The 7,562-nt window shown below is 44.6% G+C and overlaps 1 long non-coding RNA gene across 1 annotated transcript in view; it reads left to right on the top strand.

Moving 5' to 3' along the window:
• The window catches only part of LOC310662055, a 359,048-nt gene extending 356,845 nt beyond the window's left edge, over positions 1–2,203 (top strand). The window contains exon 2 of the long non-coding RNA XR_014504234.1: positions 1,624–2,203. This is a non-coding gene — a long non-coding RNA (uncharacterized lncRNA). The remainder of the gene's footprint in view (positions 1–1,623) is intronic.
• Positions 2,204–7,562: the final 5,359 nt, after the last annotated feature.

Below are 7,562 nucleotides of genomic sequence, written 5' to 3'. Positions count from 1 at the left end.
TTCAAACAAAAAGCATCACTTTTAAGTATGCCACTTTTAAAATAGTGTCGTTTCTCCCTCCACAAGACAAGCCAGGAGATACACTCAGAACTATTTCCACCCAAGTAATTCCTTAGCCAGGATCTGAAAGTGTGGCTTCCATGTTCCCCTCCAGGTGGCAGCAGCTCCCCTTCAGGTAGGAGCATTAAAAAAATCAAAAACAGAAGGGCACTGCCATTGCTGGAACAGTGATACAGTCCATGTTTGTCAGCCATCTAGTTTCTTACAGCCCCCAGACATCAGCAGAAGATTAAGGCCTCTGCTCACAAACTGGATAGGAAAGAAGCCTAGCTGGATGTCATCAGCACCATTCTTCCCCTCCTAGGGAATCTTCACCTACCCATTTGATCCCGCTGGGGAGCATCCAATGCTAATCCTACTCAGAGTAGACCCGCTGAAATGAATGAGCACGACTAACTTGGGGCCATTCATTCCAATGGGTCTACTTTGAGTAAGACTGGCACTGGATACGCTTTGCGCAGAAGAGGTCGGGTTTAAAACCAGGTAAGTTTGAAACATCCCACAGGTTTGTTTGGTAAGAGTTGCACAGCTGCCTCCTTCAACAACCAGGGGGGTTATGTACACCCTTTCGAGGTGATAAGCTACAGGACCAGTGCTTTGACCTGTGAAGCAAATAGTACCTTGGGGTGGGGCAATTCCAATCAGGAGAATGGCAGAGGGGAAAAGGTTAAACTACTCATCCATTAGCACCACGACACCAGTTCAGATTTGAGGGGTGGGGAACCAGCATTTAGCTCTTTAAAAATCGCCAATCAGATTATGGATCTCCTACTGTTCTGCCTAGTTGTGCCTTTATTTGTGCCAGTGGTGCAGCCTTAAAATCACCCCTCCCATCACTCCCAAACAGCTGGCCTTGGCTTAGACCTAGCTGAATCTCTGGAAGTAGCAGGGCCAGCCCAGGGCATTTTGTCACTTGAGGCAAAACAGAAAAAGCCCTCCTCTGCCCACAGCCCCACAGTTGCTGAGTGGAGGCAGCTTACAGAAGCCCTGGCAGGCTGAAGGTGGCAGGAGAAGAAAAAATAGGAGGCCGGAGAGGAGCAGGTAGAGGAAGAGGTGGGAACCAAGCACAGGAGGAGGTGGGTGGCATGCTCCCCAGGGCCTGGATCTGCTGCCCCTCCCAGCTGTCCCCAGCCTGCCGCCCAAGACGATTGCCTCATCAAACCTCCTGGGTGGGCCAGTCCTGGGAAGTAGCCAGCGACTAATTCCCCACTGGATGCAACATTCAACAGGAGGTTCTTGGCAAAGCCATCACTGATCCCACAGCACATCATCATCTGTTGGGACTTGCTGGGAAAAGGTGAAGCGGCTTTTCCAGAGTTGGCCCCTCCTCGCTCTGTTAAGTGGCCCCCATGACGTGGAACACAGATGATGGTGACAGAATCAGTGGGTGGGTAATTGATACATTACTTTGGAACTCCAGAATGGAATCCTCCATTGAGCAATGAATAAGGACAAAACGATAATGCCAAAATTCCACAGCTGCTCGCTTCCATCTGTAAATATGGATTTCCCATTCTTCTGACTTTGGGCATTTCACTTCCTTCAAAAAAGAAAGAAAGAAAGGGGTGTCCTTATCCTGGAGTTTCCTTTGATGTTACTGAACATGATGGGAAATGGTAAGGGCCTGGGCTGATTTACCCACCCATATCAAGGCTGAGTCAGAAGTACCACAAGAGACTCCACTGATCTTTGGCAGCTGGAAAGGACAGATAACTACAAGCAAGTCCTCACAGGAAAAGAGAGAAAGGGAAAGGAAAGGAAAATCTTCTGGGTGGTATACTGGGCGGTTTACTCAGAGTAGACTCAATGAAACATGTCCACGACTAACTTAAGTCCATTAATTTAAGTGGGTCTGCTTTCAGTGAAAATTAGTTGAATATAGCCGTCTGCATAGATAAGCATTTGCGTGGGATTCGCAGGGAAGAAGACAAAAGGGCAAGACACAACCACAGCAGAAGACCTTTTGTAAGATCAAAGCCAAAGCACAATAACCACAAGTTTCAACTGTCACTGCGGCATTTATTGACTTGAAAGCAAAGGTCATCATCGCCCAGTGACATCACAGCATATGTGGGTAACTCCGAAAAGATTTCAGATTACCACAAAAGGCATGTTAAGAAATAAATAAAGACATTTCACAAAATGGTTTGCTCTAAATAGGTGGGTACCACAACGAGGTGTTGCAACAGACCATACTTGCTTCCCCCCCCCCACTCCCCAGCCACAACACCTAACAATGCTGTCATATCGTTTACATATCTAAGCCAACCCCAGGAGCACCAGATCTTACCCAAGTCTGTAAAGCCTCTGAAACCACTAACAAGGTCTGACCGGAATCCTTGGGGTGGCTCATTAAGTGCAACTGGAGAAAAATGTTGCAGGGCAGAGTGAGCCTGATCCAAATTTCTGCCAGCCAGTCAGCTAGTCATGCTCTTTCCCAGGAAACTACATTCCATCCCCCTCCCCCTCCCCAAAATGCAAGGTGGTCTTCTCTGGCTATAGAGCATGCTCAGTGTTCATTGGTCTGTTTTGGGTCCCCCTCCTTTTTAGGGGTTTTGTCCCCAGTTGTTTCGTTTGTTTATTGGGGGGATAGTTCTGCAAATCTTGGCTTTTCTGTGAACCTGCTGATACCTCCCCTTGTGTGCAGGTGGAGCCATTTTGACCACACAAGGATCCATAAATGATAATAAAACATATTGGCTGCCCACAACTGTGAGTCTCCTGGATTTCAATTTTGCCTGCCATTCAGATATGCCATAGGCATGAACTTAAAGCATAGTTGCATAAAAGCATTCCTCAATGAGTGGCTTGCTAAGGTTTTCGAAAAGATCACTGCTGGCCATGGGTTCATACGATTACCGCTGCAAGCTCCCCAAAAATGATACAGCAGCCATGTCCAACTGAGAATCCTTGCCACAAGTGGTCTCTATCAAAACATTTCACAGTCTGGCTGGTCCACATTCAGCTGTTAATCCACTTTCCCCACATTCACATTTGGAATAGTCAATGCCTGCAGCTATTTGAATCTGCATATGCGAAGCAGCTTCAGCACCCATCCCCTTTTGTGTGTGTCCCTGCCTTCTAATTTATTAACTCTGTTATGCCAGGTAAGTACTGTATCCAGGGCCAGATTTAAGTTTGATGAGGCCCAAAGCTACTGAAGGTAATGGGGCCCTTTATATGTCCAGCTGTCCTTTGTCAACAACAAATTGTTGCTGTTTTTTGTGTTGAATGTATGTTATATGGTAATTTATGGACCTAATAGGTATCTAAAGCCATTTGCACATGTTACCAATGAACCAGTCCATGCAGGCACCCTATATATAGAAATGAGCAAACCAGTGATATTTTAGGGAGCAGGCTAGCACCGGGGCCCATTACTGTACTTACATCATAGGAGTCTACACAGCACAAGCACTGTTGCGGTATATATAGGATTTATTTTATTTGTTTTTTATCTAATATTTTGGAAATGTACATCCAGGTTTTTTTCCCCTTTAAATTTTTTTGGGGCCCCAAGAGAGTGGGGCCCTAAGCTATGGCTTGTTTAACTTACACGTAAATCCGGCACTGACTGTACCAACAGGGCATGCACACAGATAGCTTTTTAAATTAAAACACACACACACAAAAAAAATCCTCACCTAAGAAGTGTGCAAAAGCGCAGTCAGCCAACTGTAAATTTGCTTGTGCAGTTTTCTGGTTTCATGCAAATCTGAGGGTCAAAGGAAAGCTGGGTAAGAAATGAACACAGTGATGAAGCAGTGGGTGTGGAAATCAGAGTAGCAGAAAGTGGTAATTTATCCATCCAGCCCCCAAAAAACAAAACAAATTGTATGCAACCCTGAGTAAAGAGGTTTGGAGCCCCATCTCCCCCAACTTATTGGATTAGAATTGACAGGGGTCTACATTCAGATGGGTGTTGCTTGATGGTAATGTCATTTAGACAATGTAAATTAAATGGAAATGCAAACAGCTGCCAATACACAGTAAACTCCAGTGTGGACGAGCCCTCGGACTCTACTCTGGTTAACATGTCCACACTCACTTCATATTAATCAGGTTTTAAATTGCAAAACCCAGCTGAGCAGCCCACCAAGAAAAAACTAGCATAGCCAGTGCACTTCACGGCTGTAGGATGATTTCTTCCAGGGTCTGCTGCTACCTATAGGATTGTGCCCCACCCACCCATGCAACAGAGTCACTGTGTCCCCAACAGCTGCAGGAGTTGCAGCACTTCAAAAAAGTGCCACTTTGCAGCATGAAGGTGCCACAATGGTGAATACATTTATTCTTTCCTATCACCTATCTATCTATCAACTATAAACGTAAGACTGTCATCACGCAGCCCCCGTTAGAAGACTTGCATCACAATCCTGGATTTGTATGAAGCTAGAGTGCACATATGATCTGGCTGTTGGGACCAGCTGTGAACTATTTTGACCAACTGTCACAGCCAAACTATACAGAATACTGGAAAATGAGTGATCAAATCTTGCACCCTTTTAAAAAAATCATTATTTTTGTCAAAACACAAAGCAACTGTGTGGTGTGCGCACATTTGTGTGTGCATGAGAGAACTGAATCAAATAATCCAGTTGGGGCAGCAGCACCCAGCTCTTTCCACCATGCTGTTTTCCTGATCTTAAAGAGCCTCCTCCCCCACCTTGGATACCAGTCCAACGATGGAAATCATATAGGGACCTGTGCGGTTGCCGGTAGTTTGTGGGAGATTTAGAGCAGGGAAGCAGCACAGTAGAATGGGTTAATTGCTCCATCCCTCAGCATCATGTCTTAATCCAATTCACACTTCTCTCCAAAACTTTTTCAAACTAAAACTTTTATTCCTGGATTTCCCAGCAGCTCATTGGTTTATCTCTCAGTGGGCTGCTAAATCCGGGCCTGTGGATTCTTATATACAAATAATAATAATCCTGCACATTGATCCGTAGCATGTCAGGGAGAAAGCTAGGCTCGCAGTTAACTCAGTTAGTTTTGCCACAGCCTGATTATTGACTTGAGATAACATGGAGTCAATTATTTTCACTGGTAGTACCAGTGTTATGGAATGCCCTCCCTGGTGAAATACAAGAGGTTCCATAAGTATTGGCATTCTGCTGGCTCTTTAAAACATGCCTGTTGAGGTAAGCTTTCCTCTGATTTCCTGGCCTGTGATTTTAACAGACTTGTTTATGATATATTTTAATTAGGGATGTTTTTCTACTTTGATCTTACTGTTTTACTATGATTGACAGCTTGTTATTTTGCTGCTGGCTTTTTCTGCTTGGGAAATGCATTGACACTTCTTCTCAAGATGAAAGGCGGTGCATGTAGGAGGAAAACTGACCTGGCCTGTGTGTGAGTAATTAACAAAATAATCAGCTGGGTACCTAAATTCCAAACATAGGGCTTTGCACACCCCTCCAGCAGGAGAGAGCCCCCAACAGAATTAAGAACAATCTCAAAGTTAAACAGCGGTATTGCTAGTAGGTTGCTAAACCTTTTTGTATATCCCATTTAGTGTACTTTAAAACGCCTCTCTACCCCTGTAGCAATGAACAGACCACATACAGTTCAGTAAGTTTTAAATGCTTAACTTACTAAATCCAAAGGTCCAATTCATGTGTTATTTCATGCAGCAGCAAAAAGAACACAGGCAGATTACTTTTGGGGGCAAAATACAGCATATAGTTTCAAACATTAGTTCTGGTTGATTACATGGCACGGAGAGAGGTGAGGAACAGAAAGAGAAGCAGCTTCACTTCCTTCCTCATGGAGGTAAGGGGCATGACCTAGCTGAGTCTAGGAACTCTGTGGTTTTAAACCCTTCATGCACCAACTAGTATGTATGCATAGATATGTTTGACTGCAATTTCCCACAGTATATAAATTATTTTAACAACAACAATCCGGTTTCCTTTGTTGTTTTTGTGTCATGTATGAAAAGACTTCAGTACATGTAACAAAAACAGGTTTCAGAAATTGTTGGTTTGTAAGCCAATCAATAAAACGAGTTTCACAAAACAGAGAAGCACACAAAAAAGAGGAAATTGGCACAACAGGGACAGAGGTGAACAAGTGAGCTTTCCAACATCCTCTGTTACGCAATGTAGAACTCATTAATCCAGACCAGGGGTAGGCAACCTAAGGCCCGTGGGCCGGATGCAGCCCAATCGCCTTCTCAATCTGGCCCACAGACGGTCCGGGAATCAGCGTGTTTTTACATGAGTAGAATGTGTCCTTTTATTTAAAACACATCTCTGGGTTATTTGTGGGGCACAGGAATTCATTCATTTTTTTTCAAAAAATAGTCCCACATGGTCTGAGGGACGGTGGAACAGCCCACGGCTGAAAAAGGTTGCTGACCCCTAACCCAGACCAAACGTGTTTTTCCTTCTGCTGTACGCACCACCTGTGCACTAACAGCAGCCTTCCCTTCCCAGGGTCAGCTGCAGAGGTCACAAAGCACCTTGGGAGGACTGGCTAATGCCAACCACTAACAAACCTCAAGGAGGTTTGGGACTTTCTGCTTCGTGCCATACCACCTGCAACTCATGTCTGAGGGACAGAGTCAAAGAGCAAGGTAGCTCAGGTCAGAAGCGAAACACTCATTTTCCCATGAAAGTCAAAGGGTGATGGCTATCGTTATAGAACAAAAAACAAAACAAAACAAAACAAAACAACAACAACAACAACAACACATTACCGGGCCCAGTTCAAATTGCTGGTTTTGACTTTTAAAGTCCTAACCAGCTTGGACCCGAGCTATTTACTGGACCACCCACACCTATACTAACCAGCCCACACCTTAAGATCTGCTTCGGAGGCTCTCCTGGTATGCCCACTACATAAATCAGTAATGAGGGTAGCCATGAGAAGTCCTTTTGGTGGCCTGCCTCATCTCTATGGAACAACGTCCTATATAGGACTGACACCAAACCTCCATGCTGCAGGCTTTTCAGGAGCCCTGATGACTTACCTGATTGGTTTCCAGGAATGATATTCAATATGCAGATTATACCGAGCTCCATCTCTCTGTCACATTTGACTCAGGAAAGGCTATAGATGTGTTAGACCGACACCTGGAGGTGACAATGGGCTGGGGGAAAAACCTAGGAGGGGAATTAAAATTTCCCCTTAACAGCCCAAGGAGCACTGCAGACAGGACAGAGCCTTCCACTGCACCTGTGGGCAGCAGGTTAGCTTAGAGCACGTTTGGCCAATATGGTATCCTCCAGATGATGTGGGACTATAACTCCAATCAACCCCAACCAGTATGGCTAATATTAAGGAAAGATGGTAGTCGGAATGCAACATCTAGAGGACAACACACTGACTACTCCTGACAGATGCATTCACTGTATTCTTTCTGGTGCCTGCTGAAGACATTATTATTTAGGCAAGCCTTACTCAAATGTTTGGAAAGCTTATATGGGTTTTTATTTGTTTTGGTCTATTATGGTTTTAATTTTGTGTATGGCGTAAATTATAGCAGTAAAAGT

The sequence above is a fragment of the Podarcis tiliguerta genome (assembly GCF_965153285.1).
Source record: "Podarcis tiliguerta genome assembly, chromosome: 13".
NCBI classification, from domain to species: Eukaryota; Metazoa; Chordata; class Lepidosauria; order Squamata; family Lacertidae; genus Podarcis; species Podarcis tiliguerta.
The sequence above is the reverse complement of the archived record's forward strand: the minus strand, read 5'-3'. Positions and strand labels throughout refer to the sequence as shown.